Source organism: Sinocyclocheilus anshuiensis, unplaced genomic scaffold (genome assembly GCF_001515605.1).
Source record: "Sinocyclocheilus anshuiensis isolate Anshui unplaced genomic scaffold, SAMN03320099.WGS_v1.1 scaffold3034, whole genome shotgun sequence".
Lineage (NCBI taxonomy): Eukaryota > Metazoa > Chordata > Actinopteri > Cypriniformes > Cyprinidae > Sinocyclocheilus > Sinocyclocheilus anshuiensis.
Genome location: NW_015542320.1, coordinates 145869 through 163973, shown reverse-complemented (window position 1 = coordinate 163973; position 18105 = coordinate 145869). Strand labels below are relative to the sequence as shown.

Genomic DNA, 18105 nt, shown 5'->3' with positions numbered 1-18105 from the left:
TTTTAGCTTTCTATTAATCAAAAATCCTACAAAAAATGATCATGGTTTCCACAAAATTATTAAGCAGAACTGTTTTCAACATTGTAAAAAATGCAAAATATTTCTTGATCACCAGGTCAGCATATTAGAATGATTTCTGAAGGATCATGTGACACTGAAGACTGGAATATGACTGCTAAAAGTTTGAAAGTTCAGCTTTGCCATAAAAAAGTTTTAAAATGTATTGAAAATGGGTATTTTAGTTTTTTAAAGGTTTTTACTGTTTTTTTTATCAAATAAATGCAGCCGTAGTAAGCATAAACTTTTGACCCCAAACTTTTAAACAATAATATAATATTGTCAAAAGAAAAATGTATTATTTTAAGCCCTAGAGACAACACACTTCTCCCTCCAGAACGTTGTCTTTCATTCATAGCCGCTGATGACAGTAATTACTTCTGTAAAGGAAGTCGTGTTATTCAGACACTCTCTCTCTATCTTTAGGCCATCATCATAAAAGTGCTTTACTGCCCCTCATCCTCAGAGGAGAAAAAATCTCATCTCTTCCATCTCCACCTCATTGTTTTTTGGTGCTTACCATTGATGTAAAGCTCTCACAGCTAGAGAGATGTGAACCTGGAGGGGAGTACAGAGGGATGAGAAAAGAAGGAAAGTGAGAACATGAGAGAGATGTCGGTTTTTATTCTGGCTGTATGTTCGGTTGACGGTTTCCTCACTCCTTAGGGAAATGAAGCACACAGCTGCGGTGTCGACTGTGTGAAGTTTGTTTGATAGATTTTTCAGTGTGTGAGAGAGAGAAACAAACAGGTACTGCCAGGAAAATGTGTTTGTGTCCTGCGTAAACGATGTTTGTTAGTCTTCCAAGTTGATATTTAAAATCATCCAATCTTGTTTTTTTTTGTTGTTTTTAAATAGTCGAAAAATTGTTCCAGAAAGTTCCATTAACTTTTCATTGTCCTCGAGTCAGCCAACCAAATCTTCTTAATCTCTCTCCTTCAGTCTCTCTCTGTCCTCTCAGTGTGAGGTAAAGCTGGCCCATAAGCGCTCTCGTCTGGAGAGCAGCGTGACGGGTGAAGAGGACGATGGAGATGATGACTCCGACTCGGACGAAGAGTCCTCGGATTTTTTCGGAGGAATCATAGTCCTATTTCAGATATGTGAAGCAGGGCCTGTACTATGTGACTAAGATGGAACGCTTCACCCCTCCCCGAAAACGGTCACACACTGTTATCAAGAACTACTGCCTGGTCATCCTGAGGTCCACCACACCAGAGGAGCTCTACCAGAGGAAGGTGAGTACTATAACAACAAGACGGAGCAAAACCACACACTCAACCAAACGTACTTGGCTGAAATGTAAGGTAGAGTCTTTATAATGAGCAGATGACTGTACATTTTCCTGCCTATTACAAAGCTACTCACCGAATAAATAAACTTATGATTTAACTTATATAAAATGTAAGTATTTTCAGAGCTTATGGAGAAAGACTTTTTTCCATTCACAGTGCTTCATTGGGAGTATGAGGGTGCTATAGAGTTCTTTTGATGTGATTTGCTATTTTCTGATGGCAATTTCTTAACAGAATCATGGGTAATGTAGTTTTTCACCAGGAATTTATCTTAAAAAGTTAGCATAAAATATGAATTCCTTTATGGAGAAAATACATGGAATTTTTACTTCTGGAACCCGACTGTTGTACTCTATAAAGGGATGGTTCACCAAAAAATGAAAATTCAGTCAGTCACTCATGGGATTGTAATATATCTACTCCTCTGAGAAAATTGTTTTATTCTGTTGATACACATGAAAAGGTTTTTAATCAAGTCAATCCATATTTTAGCTTTAGAATTTTTAGGAAAAGTGGGTTTTAAAAAGTGGTCGACTGATATATCACTAAGGCCGATATATCGGCCGATATTTGGCATTTTTAAAATATCGGCATCGGCCGATAAGTTTTTCTGTTTGGCCGATATGTTCGAGGCGGGACTTTTATTTTGACGGCGCTGAGAACGGCGGCCGCAGCGCCTGAGCGCACACCGCTCACATTCTCCCTCTTGTTCACTGTCGTCATTCAGTTCTGTCTAATATGGATATAAGTCTATCTAATAATCAGATAGAACTGTTAAACAAATTAATTAAAATGTATACCGCGCGATCGACAAACTTTAAACTAAGTTAGTGATTTCAAATTATGCTGCGCTTTATGCAGTTGCCCACTGCCATATTCATGCCATTTTCATTGCGTGCTATATGTAAAATGAGTGTTACCTTGGCTTTATTTGAAAACAAAAAAAAATGATTCACACGAACTTCCCAGAATACTGAGTGCCCTGTTTGTTACCCTGTTTACTTCTTTTTTTAATTAGATTTTTATTAAATATTTATTTATTTGTGAAAAATGCTTTGTCTTCTAAAGTATAAGTATGTTTATTTTACACAATTATTTTTAATCCATTTTCAAATGATTTAAAATTTCTTAAATATAAATTAAAATAAATAAAATTATATCGGCTTTATATCGGCCATCGGCCACCCTGCTTTCCAAGATATCGGCATCGGCTGTCAAAAAACCCATATCGGTCGACCACTAGTTTGAAATATCTTTAGGTTCTATTTCATTCTCAGGTTGGTTTATCTCAAGTATGGTTTTCGCCTTGAAAATAGCCAAAGAAGCTGGTATGACATTTTAAAAAACAAACAAACTCACCCTCATGTTGCACATTATAAATAAAGGTGAAGGCTTTTCACAAGAATAACAATTCATGTAACATGAGCAGATGATCTACAAAGATTACGTAGACCTTGAACAGTACCTAGCAACATCAGCACAAGTTCATTAATATTCATGAGCTTAGCCTTTTACATATAGTCGCTTCACAAAACCTTCCGAGTGTGGAATGAAAGTGAGGGAGGAAGATGAATGCAGGAGGGATTCAGACAGGAAACAGCATGAAGATGTCAACCTCAAAGTAACAAAACAGCGTTTTGTGAGATACCTCAGCTCCTAATAGATTTACTTTATTGCTGTAATATTAACAGGTCCATGAGTCTTAGATGGACCATTAATTAGAGCACTTTCAGTAGAAGTTTATCTGGTGATTTGTGTGTGTTCACAGATTGATAACGAGGAGTATGGAGAGGCTCTCTCTCTTGCTCAAGCATATGGTCTGGATTCTGATCTTGTCTATCAGAGACAGTGGAGAAAATCTACAGTCCGCATCGCTTCCATTCAGGACTACTTGGTAAAAGTCGATCCTTAACGACAGTATTTGTAACAAAAACATTTTGCAATGCAAACAACCCATACAAATCACAAGCATTTTCCCCACTGTAGTTGTTCTTTTGCTTTAATGCAAACTTGTACATTTATTTTTATTATTTATTTATTCTTTGTTTGTACTTGAAGTGTAGGGTTCCCTAGGCATGCATTCTTTTTTTGTGATCAAAATGGGTGCTTAGTATGAGTAGTTCTTAAATTTTTCTTTTTTCCACAGAGTAAGATAAAGAAAAGATCATGGGTTCTGCATGAGTGTGTGGAGCGGGTTCCAGAGAATGTGGATGCGGACAAAGAGCTCCTGCAGTGCGGCCTGAAAGGAACCGACCTTGAAGCATTGATCGCCATCGGTGATGGAGAAGACCAGGGCAGGTGTGTGACCCATCCTAACACAGATCTACGGATCTCCTCTTTGGCTGTATGTTAACCAGGTTGTCTCTTGTCATAGATTCATCTTGTCAGGTGATTTGGATCTGGACAATGCTCCATACGAAGACTTCCTTTCCATGGAGGAAGAGATGGAGCAAAAAAAAGAGAGGGAAGCCAATAAGAGACAGGAACTCCTCAAGAATGTGGACTTTAGCAAGTAGGCTCTCTCACATGCACACATGAACATCTGTATATAGAGGAAGCCCTCTATAATTAGGCTGCATTTAAATCCTATATATAATGTGTATAGAAGTTGGCAAAATAAATTATTTTTATAATTTTTTCCCCTACATTTTATTAATATCACATAAATGTTATAACACACACATATATATATTTGTATACATGTGTATGTATATACATGTGTGTGTGTGTGTGTGTATATGTATATACTGTATATTAGGGCTGTCAATCGATTAAAATTTGTAATCTAATGAATCACATCCTTTTTCTGTGATTAATCACGGTTAATCGCACACTTCATGAAATTAAGCATAGACCATTTATCTTGTTTCAAATGTTTATTTTGTCATAATTTGCTATATCCAGCAAAGTAAACCAAAAGATTGAAGGGTGATTCTCAAAAATCTATATTTTCTGCCTTTTTTTTCAAGATAAATTTAGATGTCTTTCCAAAAAAGGACACTTAGAAACTCCAAAAGGACACCAAAGAACCAAATGATATAAGGAGCCCATATAAGCACATATGAAAGAAAAAAAAATCAGAATTTTATAGTACGTGTACAAAGAGCTTTTTTACATTTTAGAGAAGCCAAGTTGCGATACTGAACAGGACCACATGGAGATGCCAAAATAACTCTAAACCAACCGCCTGCTGATTTAACGCGTTAAGGATTGTAAAATTAATCGCATGCGTTAACGCGTTAAAGATGACAACCCTAATATATATATATATGTGTGTGTGTGTGACCCTGGACCACAAAACCAGTCATAAGGCATATATTTGTAGCAATAGCCAACAAAACATTGTATGGGTCACAAATTATTTATTTTTCTTTTATGCCAAATCATTAGGATATTATGTAAAGATCATGTTCCATGAAGATATTTTGTAAATTTCCTACCATAAATGTATCAAAACTTAAGTTTTGATTAGTAATATGCATTGCTAAGGACAATTAATTTGGACAACTTTAAAGGCGATTTTCTAAATATTTAGATTTTATTTTGTCTTATTTTATTACTTATTTTATTAATATCTGGAATCTGAATATTTTTTTTCACCCTCAGATTCCAGATATTCAAATAGTTGTATATCAATCAAATATTGTTCTATCCTAACAAACCATACATCAAGGGAAAGCTTATTTATTCAGCTTTCAGATTCTGTATAAATCTCCATTTAAACAAAATTGACCTTTATGACTGGTTTTGTGGTCCAGGGTCACATATATACATAAAAAAAAATCATAATTCATAATTTAAAAAGAATAATTATTTTGCCAACTTTTGGGAGTGCAGGGTTTCAGATGACCCCCCCCAAAAAAAAAACAATATACTGTACTGTATGAAATATTTTACAGGCATGTTGTTTCCACAAATAGTTGATTAATAATTTAACAAAAAAAAAGCCTTTTAATTTGTCACAGTATTAAATCAAAACAAAACTATTTAAATGTTACCTGGAAAATATTTATTTTTATTTATATAGTATATTCTAATTATGTATTACCGCATATATTGACTGTATTTTTTTCTGTCCACTATTTGAGTGAATTTAAATTTATAAACTTAGTTATCCAAATATATCCAAAAAATATATTTTGTAAAGTCCTTTTTGCCCCCATATACCCTTTGTGGGATCCTCGGACCCTAGTTTAAAAACCCCTGCACTAGCACATACAGCAGTCACAAAACTGATAGTCACGTACTAAAAGCCACAAAACTCCAAATTTGATTACATGGCATGTTTAAAAGCTGGACTATTTTTAACTTGACTTAATAACTTTTTGAATTATCCTGAATAGTTTTACCATGCATTCTGCCCAAGAGCTAAAGCACAGCGTGCTCTCAGCGCACTAATTAAAGCACCACCGCTAAAATGTAATGATAAAAAGAAAGAAAAAAATACAGATAAACTAGTCGACCTCACTAATGCACTAGTTGGTTGTTGGACGTGACCCACTCCTTGTAGATGTTCTCATAAAGCTCATGAGGAAGTTAAATTCAGTAGAAGAGATCTTGGAGACAGCACAGATGGGAAGGGAGAGAAAGAACGGGAGACAGATAAAGAGAAGCGAGAGGAAGAGGAGCAGGATAAAATTAAAGCCGTTTATAGATTTATTTCTAATCTGCATAAGGTAATTTATGCCTCTGTTGTGCTTTGCCCAAGAGGCCTTTAATGAAAGAGCCCTCGGTGAACACAAATTATGAACGCTCACACACTCGATAGGGAGGAAGATATAGACAAAAAAATCGTAAATTGGCTAACATTTGCTGTAAACTGCACCAATCAAAACACACTTGTTTACACACAGACAAAATTGCCTCATTTTTCATAGAGTAACTCAGTTAAACACGTACACACGCTCTCCATGCATATCACACAGAACTGTATCTAATTTGCACTTAATTACTGTACGTTTCCGCCAGCGGTCTGACACCAGAGTGTGTGTTTGTATGTTTACTCCTCAGGCTGTTTGTTTGTATGCAGTCATCATATTTAATGTGCGTGTTAATATGGCTGTTTATGAGTGTCTGTCTCTGTGTATGATGCATGATGTCCTTTTCACTCCATCGAGGGAGAAATAGTGATTGACCGAGAGAAAACCGATGAAAAATGGAGAAATAATGCCGAGACGGAAGGAAAAAGAGAAACAAGCTTTTAGAGAGCAAAAGAGATAAAAGCGATGAAGAAGGAAGATAAAGAGTGACAGAAAGAGAAAATAGACAGGCACATCAACATTGAGAAAGAGAGAACGACTCTAATGGGGTGTACTTCAATTTCTCCCGACGTTCAGCTGTGGTAATGCAACGTCAAAAAAACACAATCATCATTCTGTTAATTTCTTTTTAACTACGCCGCCATTATAGCAATGGGGTAGTATCGATCAGATCGCTGGGTTTCGTTGTAGGTGTGTGTGTGTGTGTGTGTGTGTTAGAGGAAGTTCAATGCTCCTCTCTCCTTTCACCATCACAGCTACACTGCATATTTTGATAGTGATTCCCCTTAACAATGTCTGCCTGTCAATCAGGCTTCAGTCTCACAGTGATTTTTCTCCCTGTTGAAAATGACACTGCCTGCAGTTAATTCAGCTGCAGCACGGACTCCTTTCAAACATGCAGCAGTTTTCGAGATCATTTCAGGCTTATGTGTGCTGCCTATTTTAAACCTTATTTATAAAATAAAATATAAAATGGGGACAATGCTTCTGTTTTGCATTTTAATACAACATTTGTCTTCTCTTTGCTTTATATTATGAGCATAATAATCTAATTTTATTGAGCCTTAATGAAGAAAATGTAAATATCATTTAAATTACGTGTCACAAGCACATTATATTACTGAAACTAGTCAAGTGGAGCCCAAAATATCATAATTCTAGATGATAGACGAATTGTAGTGTTGTTGCGGAAACACTGATCTATATAAAATTAGATATATTAATTTATAATAATACATAGCTCTAATCTGTATACTTTGATTATTGCACTATTGAATGATTTTGAATATGAATTATTTTTGATATATACATGCTTTATTTCAGTAATTTTAATGGTGCGGTGTACGGATTGGCTTATAGACAACAAGTGTAAAGTTAATCACTCAACTTTCAGGGTTTACTTTTTTTGTTAAATACTATGTAAAAATAAGTTATATAAATGAACAGTTTTCATCAGTTTGATCTCATATGTAGTTATTTAGGTTTATTGTTCACAAAGTGTTTCTTTTGTATTTTCCCCCTATTATGTTTCTGACTTGAATGCATGTCATGTTGTAATAACGAATGGCCGATTTGGAGAAACAAGTTTTCCAGGTGCACTTTGAAGGCAGTGTAATTTTTTTTGATAAGCTGGAACAATATATGAAAATGCTTTTGCCAGCAGCAGGACCTGTTTGTAAACATTTGATGGTGCCAGTAGCACAGAAAATACACTTCATCAGACTGACCGTTCAGTATTCATCATAAATTTACCTACTTGGCTGCAATTGGCCATTTCGTTTTTACAACAATTTGCATGCTGATTGGTGTTTTGATATATCCATCTTTATTGTTTATTGTCACACCATTTCTCCCACTTTATTTGGGCTTACACCTCCTCTAGCTCTCATTTAAATAAGAATTAAACGTTTGAAGTCATCTATATTTTTTTATTACAAAGTAAAAAGCCTTAAATATCATATATTGTGTATAAATCATAGATATTGTCTTAAATTTGAGGCCACAAAGACAGAAGAGCCTCAAACTGCTGAGTTAAAGGGGCCCTGAGGCAAAAATGCAGTGTTGCTTGAAATGAAATGACGCATTGCATCAGTGGCACCTTATGTTGATGTCAATTTGCATGCATCTTGTTAATTGCGTTATTGATGTGGTGTTTAAAATAGTTTTTGTGATTAAAACCCTGTATTTAATGACTTTTTAATCCTTGTTTTGTTGAAAAATTGGTCTAAATTTGAAAAAAAAAAAAAAGCATCATGTATTAGTTAGGAATGTTAGCTATTACTAACCAGTGCCTCTTTTATTTATTTTTCTTTTTTTTCAAAACTGTGACAAATCAATAGCCTATTTATTTTCTCCTCTCTTAAACCAGCCTGCTTTGCAATCATTCTATTGACGTTTACTTGTACAAGTTCTTAAATGGTTATTATAGTTTTTTTTCAAGTTTGACCATGTCAGTAGTCAGTGTTAGGTGTATGTTGCGTTTTGACACTTTTAAAGACGAGCGACCTTCATCACACTAGTTGTTAGCTGCATGCCGATTCAGTGCGCTTTTAAAATGCTGCTTCTACAGTCAGGCTATCCATAAACCCTTGACATGCCATTGAATTCTGCTTTAGTTTCATTACAATCGGTACGACTGGAATAGAATCGCTCTAGCGTGTGGCGGCCGGCGATAGATGTGCGCTAAGCGTCCACGAGCGAGTGTGGTTATGCATAGGCTATCCTTTCAATCTTCTTTTATCATGTTTGCTTTGTGATAACATCCTGCAGTTCAATATTCTCCCCCAGTCCAATGATCTGTGCTCGTGTGCGGATCTCATTCGCATACAACAGGATGCTCGGGTTTCCGCAGTAATGCAGAGAGAATGAGATGAGATTGTAATTGCCTTCTGTGGATTCTCATGCTGACTGATACACGCGCGCACTCGCATGGGCATCCAGGCAATCAGGCAGCGGTCGCCTCACATTAGGCTGTCTTTGATGACCTAATCTGGGTCTATAATGGCTCACTACCCTTTCAGCACTGTTCTCCCTCTGTTTATTCCACTTTTTTTCTTCAATCTCAAATCATCCCATTCATCTGTATTTCCTTGTAATGGCTTTCATTACATCTGTAAGCCTCTACGCACATGCCTGTCAAATCCTCCACCCCTCCCCCAGAGTGTGTGAAGCCTTATTTCATTACACCTTTTTCATGGATATTAGCGGTGGCTCTCTGAATTGGAAGGATGCTGATAAGCTCCAGATAAGACTGTGTGTTTGCATGTTTAATCCTGTTGATCTCATGCTCTTCCAGACTGACTCTAGAGCAGAAGGAGCTCTGCAGAAGTAGATTGAAGCTTCTCTGCTATCTGGACCGCTTGGCCACTTATGAGGTTACACTTTCCAAAAAACGATACTTTTGTATTCAATAAAGCTTTAAAATTCCAGAATCTGGCTTTAATAGAAACCAATTTGGGTTTAAAAAGATATATTATGGAGAACAGGATTTTCTTTGTTCTTCCTCCCCAGTCCAAATAGACTGTTTTGGGAAACTAAGCTGGTAGCACTTTATACTACCCTAATTTACATAATATCATATCTAACCTATACTCCAATTTATCGCTCTGATCCCTCTAGTATGTTTTTTTCCTCTTCAAAACTCTGTGGCAACACACACTACAAAAAAGGACTTCTTAATGAGTTTTTAATTAGTTTTTTTGGACTTTGTTTTTCATTAGAAAATATCAAAAAATCTGTAGAACAAGATAAATTGACTTGAGAACCACTGCATAAGATATGTTTTGAATATAACTGCATTTTGTTATAATGTACTGGTGACTTTCACCTTTTTTACTTGTTAAAAAATGCCTGTGCACATGACATAATAGACTTTACAGATGTATTTTCTAAAGATAAGTTTTAATATCTTACTCAGTATTGCTTCTCAACTAAATACCAACTGCATAATGTTTCAAAGGAATTTTAGATATTTTAACAGGAAATTCAAACAAAAAAAAGATTAAGAACAGCTTTTTAAAGGGCATTAAGCCACCAGTCCGAGTGTTTCTAATATAGTGTGTGTGTGTGTGTGTGTGTCAGATTCCGATTTTCTTTCTAAAAACTATAATTGACAGCATATACAAACAAAAATCTATACTTTTTTTAATGCAAAAAAAATATTTACATCATAAAAAAATATTAAACATTACAATTCCCCCACTCTGGACAAAGTTACAGATGTTCTCTCACTTAAACAACTCTCAAAATAAAGTGCTCTGTGAATTGAAAAAAGGTATAAATAACAATTAACTGAAAAGGAGTTGCTGTACTATTTAACAAAACGGATGTAATTTCCCACTGTTTCTTAAATTGTCATCCCATTGCGTTTCTTAGATTGTCATTTTTTCACTAAACTTATTAAATGTCATCTTTCACATCAAATACTTAAATTGTTTTTAATTAATTCAGTTAGAATAATAAGAAACTGTAGAGCTGTTACCGTTCAAATGAAATCAGTATCAACAAAATCCATTTTTCCACTGCAGGAAACACAGAAGCTGCATCTGAAGTGACATTATATGTATTTACACAGACTGTTTGATGAAGCTGAGGTGCTATAAATGCATTTATACTGCAAACTTTCGAATGCATAAAGAATTTTATAAGATTAATGTTTTAAATATTTTTAAACATACAAATAAGAAATGTTGGGGAAAATGCAATGATAGTTTTAAATATGAAACCAAACCAGTAGGTGGCAGCAAATGACTGTTTGAATGAGTGAGTCATTTAGTCCTTCATTCAAAAGATTCATTCAAATGGATGATTCATTCAGAAACGAGGCAAGTGACTACTGTCTTAATGAATGGATTACTGAATCACTTAATTCGTTCAAAAACGTGGTTTCATTCAGTAACGAACCACCGCTTTGTTGCTCGGAGACACAAAACAGTTCTGCTGTGGCTTTGACTGGAACTATTTTCATCAGCGAAATTGAGCAAAAACATTCAATATTGTGTCTAAACTGTAAGTCACTTAATTTTAACGTAAGTGTGTGACGTCAAAACAGACCGGCTCGGATCCGGCAGACTGACCAGTCACGGTTCGGGCCAATTATGCGGAAAACCGGCTAATTCCAGTCCCTGGCCGGTCGATCGGTGCATCTCTAATAAAAATATTCTATTGTATATATGTTTCATGTCTGGATAAATATTTATGTTCAGTAAATTTTCTCAATTCACCCAGTTTTGGCAGATAGTTAATTTTAGACCCCGTCAACACCTGTTTAGTATTCAGCTGCTGTCATTTCAATCCCTTGATGTGATTTATGCTTGTATGTGAGGGTTAGACAATTATAACCAAGGTAATTTCCATATAGAAGTCTTAAAGGCACAGTAGCAAAAACAGCCTGCTTATTTCTACATTACAACAATTTTATTGCAGATATTGCATGTTGGTCAGTTATAAATTGGTAGTAAAATGATACAGACTGCCTTCTGAAGTAACTTTGATCATCCTGAAACCATAAACCCACAGCGAATGGCGTGACTAGGATTTTAGATAGTCATTTCAAAAATCTTAGTCATTTCATCTCACCATTTTCTGAATAAAATGATCAATGTGTGAACGACTTCATATCGTAATGCTTTGTTTCAATTTAAAAGTCATCAGCAGGAGAGTCGTCGTTTCATCCTATCGCATAGTTAATGTCCTGCTCGTATTGTGATGGATGGCCTTTGTCAGTGTCTTCATCTGTAATTGATTTCTATGGGAATAGTTCTGAATGTAAGCAGACCTCTGAGACATTAAACACACATGTGCACACACATACACATGGCGGCCCTGTCGACTTAAAGGCTGTAATTGTAAATGTCAAAGCGATAAATGTCAGTGGTGTGGACTAGGAGGATTTACCTCAGGCGTATACGTGCGAGATCCTCTCCTGAACTCTCATGCTTGTTTTGCTTTCTTTATCTGTCTCTAATCCTTTTTTTTTTCATAACTTTTCTTCAGGTGATTCTGGGTGGACATCATGCGGCAGAGCAGCGATTTGATGCTGAGTTTTTCAAGAAGTTCTGCAATCAGAATATTGTTCTGTCAGCAAGAACATGCGCAAGGGTAAATCTCTCTTCCTTTGTTCTCCGTCCAAAGACGCGAGCGTCTGTAACGGGGTCCCGCGGCGTGAGTTATAGTCACCATTTCACAGTTTTGTGGATAAGTGTGTGCGCCCTCGCTAGCGTGTGGCGTAAAATATGGATTCCCTCCTTATTCTGTGAGTATTTTAAAGTGTAGATGTCTGAAATATGGCCACCTGCCCAATGCAAAGGCTTCTGGGGGTTTGTAATGTGGGAAACATTGCTGCAGAGTATAAAGCTGTCCGTAGTTAGTTCTGTTTCAAAAAATCATCTATTAATTATTTATCTCTATCAATCTTGTTCCTCTCGTCTCTTTCTCTCTCTTAGGAGAGCAACGTGAAAGCGTTGGATATTCTCTTCACTTACCACGGCTCTGAGCTGCTCCAGCACTGGCTCGCTGTTCTCTGCAATTTCCCAGAAACCACCTCTCCTCACGAGTACTCCGACCTTCCGCCTAAGGCAGGGTAAGAATTACTTATTAGAGGATGCCGATCTACCGTGAACAGGATAAACAAAAGCCACATAAATCTTTTTGAAAGAGCCTAACGGGAAAAGGTCATTTTTAGATGACGGGTCCACTAAAAGAGGTTATTAGGTACCGTCTTCTGTATGACCGAATGAGATGCTAGTTTAAAACAGGTTGGTTATGTAAATGAGACATTTTGCAGTGCACCTTTTCCATATGCGCTTTAGTCTTTGAGATCTTAAGATTATGAAATAACTGCAGGCTGTGAGGTTACCTGCAGGCTCTGGGCCAAAAATGCTAAAAATAAACACTAAAGGGATATGTACACAGCCGTTCAAAAGTTTAGGGTCATTAAGATTTTTATGTTAAATCTCTTATGCTCAAAAAGCCTGCATGTATTTCAGAATTTATAAAAAATATAAATGCACAATAATATTGTGAAATATTACAATTTAAAATAGCTGTTTTCCCATTTGTTACATTCCCATTGTTAAATTTTCACTGTTTTCACAGTCACATGATCCTTCAGAAATGATTCCAATATGCTGATTTGGTGCTTAAAAACAGTTATTTTTCAGAAACCGTGATATTTTTTTAAAAGGACTTTTTGGTTAAAGCTTTGATAAATTTAATGCATCCTTGCTGAATACATTAAAAAAAAACTTTTGAACGGTAGTATGTATGACTGTCAAAATTAATACATCAAATGTGTGATTAAATGTTTCTTTTAGTTGACTTTTCATTCTAAGTTTAACATCATTAACACATTTATTCAGCTTGATGTTTTAATTTTCTGTATTATGTTGTATGTATTTTAAAATAAAAGAATTGATTGAACAGTCACATACACATAAGTCCCCCATTTATCAGTAAATGATGATGAAAGACCCTCTTTATGGCCAAGTTAATAATAAATCAAACCTAGATGGGGCGTTTAATAAAAGTTATGTGCATTCTTTGTTTAATTTGATTATTATCAAAGCCTCACACAAGTGAAATACTGTTAGTCATGGCAACGTTAATGTAAACACCAGTATAATATTGCTGGTCAGCAACAAAAACATTTTAAAGGGTTCACCCAAAAATGAAAATTGTCATAATTTATTCACCCTCATGTCGTTCCAAACCTGTATGAGTTTGTTCCTTATGAATGAATGAATGAATGATGCATTTATATCAGTGGGCAACCAGTCTTGGGCTGCAGGGTGATATGGCTGTGGCTTATGTTGAACATAAAAGAAGATATTTTGAAGAATGCTGGTAATCAAACAGTTGATGGTCCCCCTTGACCTTCCATAGTATCTCTCTCCCTGCTATGGACGTCTGTTCGGTTCTTCAAAATATTTTCTTTTGTGTTCAACATTAGAAATAAACAGGTATGGAATGACATGAGGGTGAGTAAATGATGACAAAATGTTCATTTTTGGGTGAACTATTCCTTTAAGTCCATAAAGTGCAGGTAAAATTGACTTATGTATTATTGTTTATTTAACTCTAGTTTCTCGTTTGTGTTTCCAGTAAGTTTCATATATTGGCAGGCAGAATTTTTGGTGAGCTCCTTCAGAAAGAAAGATTTCTAGCCATATCCTGAAGTGAGTAGGTGATAAAAGTCAGGGACTACGTCTTCGGGACAGACATATCTGAGCTCACTCTGAAAGACCTCGGATATTTGAGTCCAGAACAATGTGTAACAGAGCCATTATATTTAAGAGCAGACATGTCTTGAGCTCAGATGTCTTAAATGTCAAACATCAGATATCCCAAGACAGTCACAGAGATTGAATCACTGACCTCTGTTACCAGCAACAACCTAAGTGACCGGCAAGTTCATCCTGACACTTTTACTTTTGTGCTGCGCCACTGTTTTCAGTGTCGTTTGTTCTTTCTCAGTTTAGCTTGCTTTGTATTTAAGGAGCAATTAATCACGAGTGGCAGACAGCTGTACGTAACATCCGTAGTATTACATGACTGATTTTTCATAATTACTTTTAACAGCATCTTTTGACAGCCGTCTTAAAAATAGACTTCAGTTTAGCTTTAATTTCCATTTCACCTCATAGCTGAGCAAGAAGAAATGAGATTTTGCAGATTTGAAGGCCCTAATACGGTGAACGCTTTTGTGGCGTCAGGTAAGACTTCCTTAGGGATTTTGCACAGATCTTGTTCGCCGATGACACACTCCAAAAGTGTGTTGTCTCTTTTGACGCCCTCAGAACTCCGACATGAAAGACTGATGTAATTGCTCACTCTAAATATATACACGAAAAGTATCAAAACAGAGGAAACAGGCAATAGCTTCTACACCTACGCTTACACTGAGATGAGGACTTGGTGAGAGCTTGTGCGGCTCTGTTTTGTACATATTGTAATCTAGCAATGTTTTTGTTAGGTTGGTGGCTATACACGCTTTGGTGTGTGTGTATGGGAGTGCGCTGATTTAGTGGACAGGTTTGTGTGTGTTAAGAGAGAGAGACACACAGAGCTATACCTGCGTTTACACTGAGATGAGAACTTGCTAAGAGCTTGTGCTGCTCTGTTTTGTACATATTGCAATCTAGCAATGTTTTTTGTTAGGTAGGTGGTTAAACGCTTTGTTGTATGTGTGTATGGGAGTGCACTGATTTAGTGGACAGGTTTGTGTGTGTTAAGAGAGAGACACACAGAGTAAGGGCATTTGCAACACCCCTAATGTTCCAGTAATGGGGGTGACAGAATAGATTTAGTGTATTGGATTCGGTCACCCTCCTTCCGCCCATTCTTTTTATGGAGGTCAGTCGCTTCTGCAGTGAACATCCATCACAGCTCAGCAGCTGGAGGCCGGTTTCCTACTCTCCCCAGCCTGTGAGCGCTAACAGCGCTGCTGCAGGACTCTCGCCGTACCAGTGGTCTCTCGCCATCTGCCGACTCTGCTGGAACGAAACAGCCAAATTAAGTTTTCTTTTAGACTTTTTTTCTACCGAATCTGTTGTAGAAGGTTTAGAGTTGTGTATATGTAGTGATAGAATTCAACATTCTAGTTAATTTAATATAATCCTTTTTAAATTAGAATATTCTAATATTTATTAAACAGATTTATCAAACTAAACACATTTAAAATTAGCATTTTGATTTTCAGTTTTTGGCCCACTTGTCCCTTTTTTTTATTTTTTTTTTCAAGCATTTTATTTAGTTTGTTGTGTTGTGTATGGTTTTAGGCCTCAGAACTGGCCTCTGTTGAACTGGTCTGTTTTTTCTGTTTTGTTCAAGTGTTTTATTTTTCATTTCATTTGTATTTTATTTTTTTCATTTTATTGTATATTTTATTTTATTTTTATTTTATTTTATATTTTATTTTTCATTTTTATTTTATATTTTATTTTATTTTTCATTTTTATTTAATTTAATTTTATTTTATCTGTATGGTTTTAGGCCTCAGATCGCAATCTGTTGAACTGTGCTCACATGCATGACATTGCTTTTTTCAATAAAAGTTGTCTCATTTGGGAAGGAGTTTGTGTATATGTGAGGAACATAATTGTGTTTTTCAGTCATGATATGAAGGAAAGAAAGTACTGTAAAGTTTCCACCACATTTTTTGCATTGCCAAACACCAATCATCATTTTCTTTAGAAAATATGACTGCCTACTTTTTCATCTCTTTGGTTCTGTTCCCAGCCTTCAAAATGGCCAACGGGACAAATTATATCCAGTTTTCGCATTTTTAGGTTGTTATTTGTTCCATTTTCGCTCTAAATCACTGTATTTTCTTCTTGTCCATTTCCAGTTCAGTCCTCTAACAGAGTTCGCTCAGCAGAAGAAGATACATTAGCTCTGATGACTAGTGCATTTTGTCATCTCTAAAATGTGTTTCTTCAGTGCAGGGGCGTAGCCATCATTTCAGAAGTGAGGGGGACTATTAACTAATGTAAACAAAGATGAATAAATACTGTAATAAATGTTCATTGTTTGTTCGTGTTAGTTAACTCATTAAATGACACCTTATTGTAAAATGTTACCAATATTTTTTTATTTGTGAACTGATGTTCAGCTGTTCTTTTTAATAGTCAACTTATTTTCGGGTCATCGTCATAAAAGCCCTGTAAACTTTGTCACAGGCACGAAGATACATCTTTCATTTCATCAAGCTGAATGCTCACTAAAAACTGACGAGAGCTTGCACGAAAACAAGAGGCGGGATTTATCACACAAACCAATCACATCCAATCATAACCGATCATATCCAATATATCAGGGGCGTTTCCTCCGAGGAGGCAAGGGAGGCAGTGTCTCCTCTCCTCAAAAGTGGATGAGAAAATAATCGATATTACAAAAATAAAACAATGCAAATATGATTAAATATGACATTAAAAGTCTAAAAGTCACTCGTTTTTATAAAGTAACACTGTCCAACAGCGACACCCGCAGGTAAAGTTACAGCGGAGGCTTGCCTCCCTTCGGTCCATTGACTTTCTACAGAGACCCTAAAGCGTGCCATGACTTTTCTGGAGGCTCATTGAGATGAATGGTGGAAAGTCACGTGAGAGGAGGCAATGCCTCTATCGATGCCGCTATAATTGGATATGATCGGTTATGATTAATACAGCTTTAGCTGAGGGTGCTTAGCACCCTCTAGCACCCCTGTAGAACCGGGCCTGACTTGGTGTTACTTAGTTAGCTTGGTGTTTTAATTGTCTTTGAAAGGACTGAAGGAATAATTTTATTTGAAGGAATAATTTTAGTTAGTGGCTTGTCTCTTGAAGCTTCAGTCGTCTTAGAAAAGACACAAAACCTGTGGTTAGTTTGTTGCCTAGGTTGTTTGTTGGGTGGTTGGCTAGTTAATGGCTTGCTGTTTTAGTTGTCTTTAAAAGTACATATGTAATTTTAGTTAGTGGCTTGTTTGGTCTACTTAGGTTTTGGTTTTCTGTGAAAAGACACCAAAGTTGTGGTTAAATTGTTTGTTAGGTTGTTTGTTGATTAGTTAGTTTGTTGGTTGGTTATTTATGGGCTTGCTCTTTCAGTTCTTTGAAATGACACCAATAATTTAGTTAGTGGCTTGTTTAGATCTTAGTTAATTTTAGTTAGTGGCTTGTTTGGTCTACTTAGGTTTTGGTTTTCTGTGAAAAGACACCAAAGTTGTGGTTAAATTGTTTGTTAGGTTGTTTGTTGATTAGTTAGTTTGTTGGTTGGTTATTTATGGGCTTGCTCTTTCAGTTCTTTGAAATGACACCAATAATTTAGTTAGTGGCTTGTTTAGATCTTAGTTTTCAATGAACTTTAATTTTGTAAATTACCTGTATTTGTTTAAGTTATTGTTACTTAATCAAAACAACCCAACTGCAGTTTAATTTATATTACTTGGAATGCGCAATAAAAAAACATGACTTCTAAAAATAAAAATGGAGTTACTGGTTTTTGCAAATGAACTCGTCTTCACA

General features: G+C 36.0%; 1 pseudogene; it reads left to right on the top strand.

Moving 5' to 3' along the window:
- The window catches only part of LOC107690897 (neuroblastoma-amplified sequence-like), a 170392-nt pseudogene that overhangs the window by 12924 nt on the left and 139363 nt on the right, over nucleotides 1–18105 (top strand).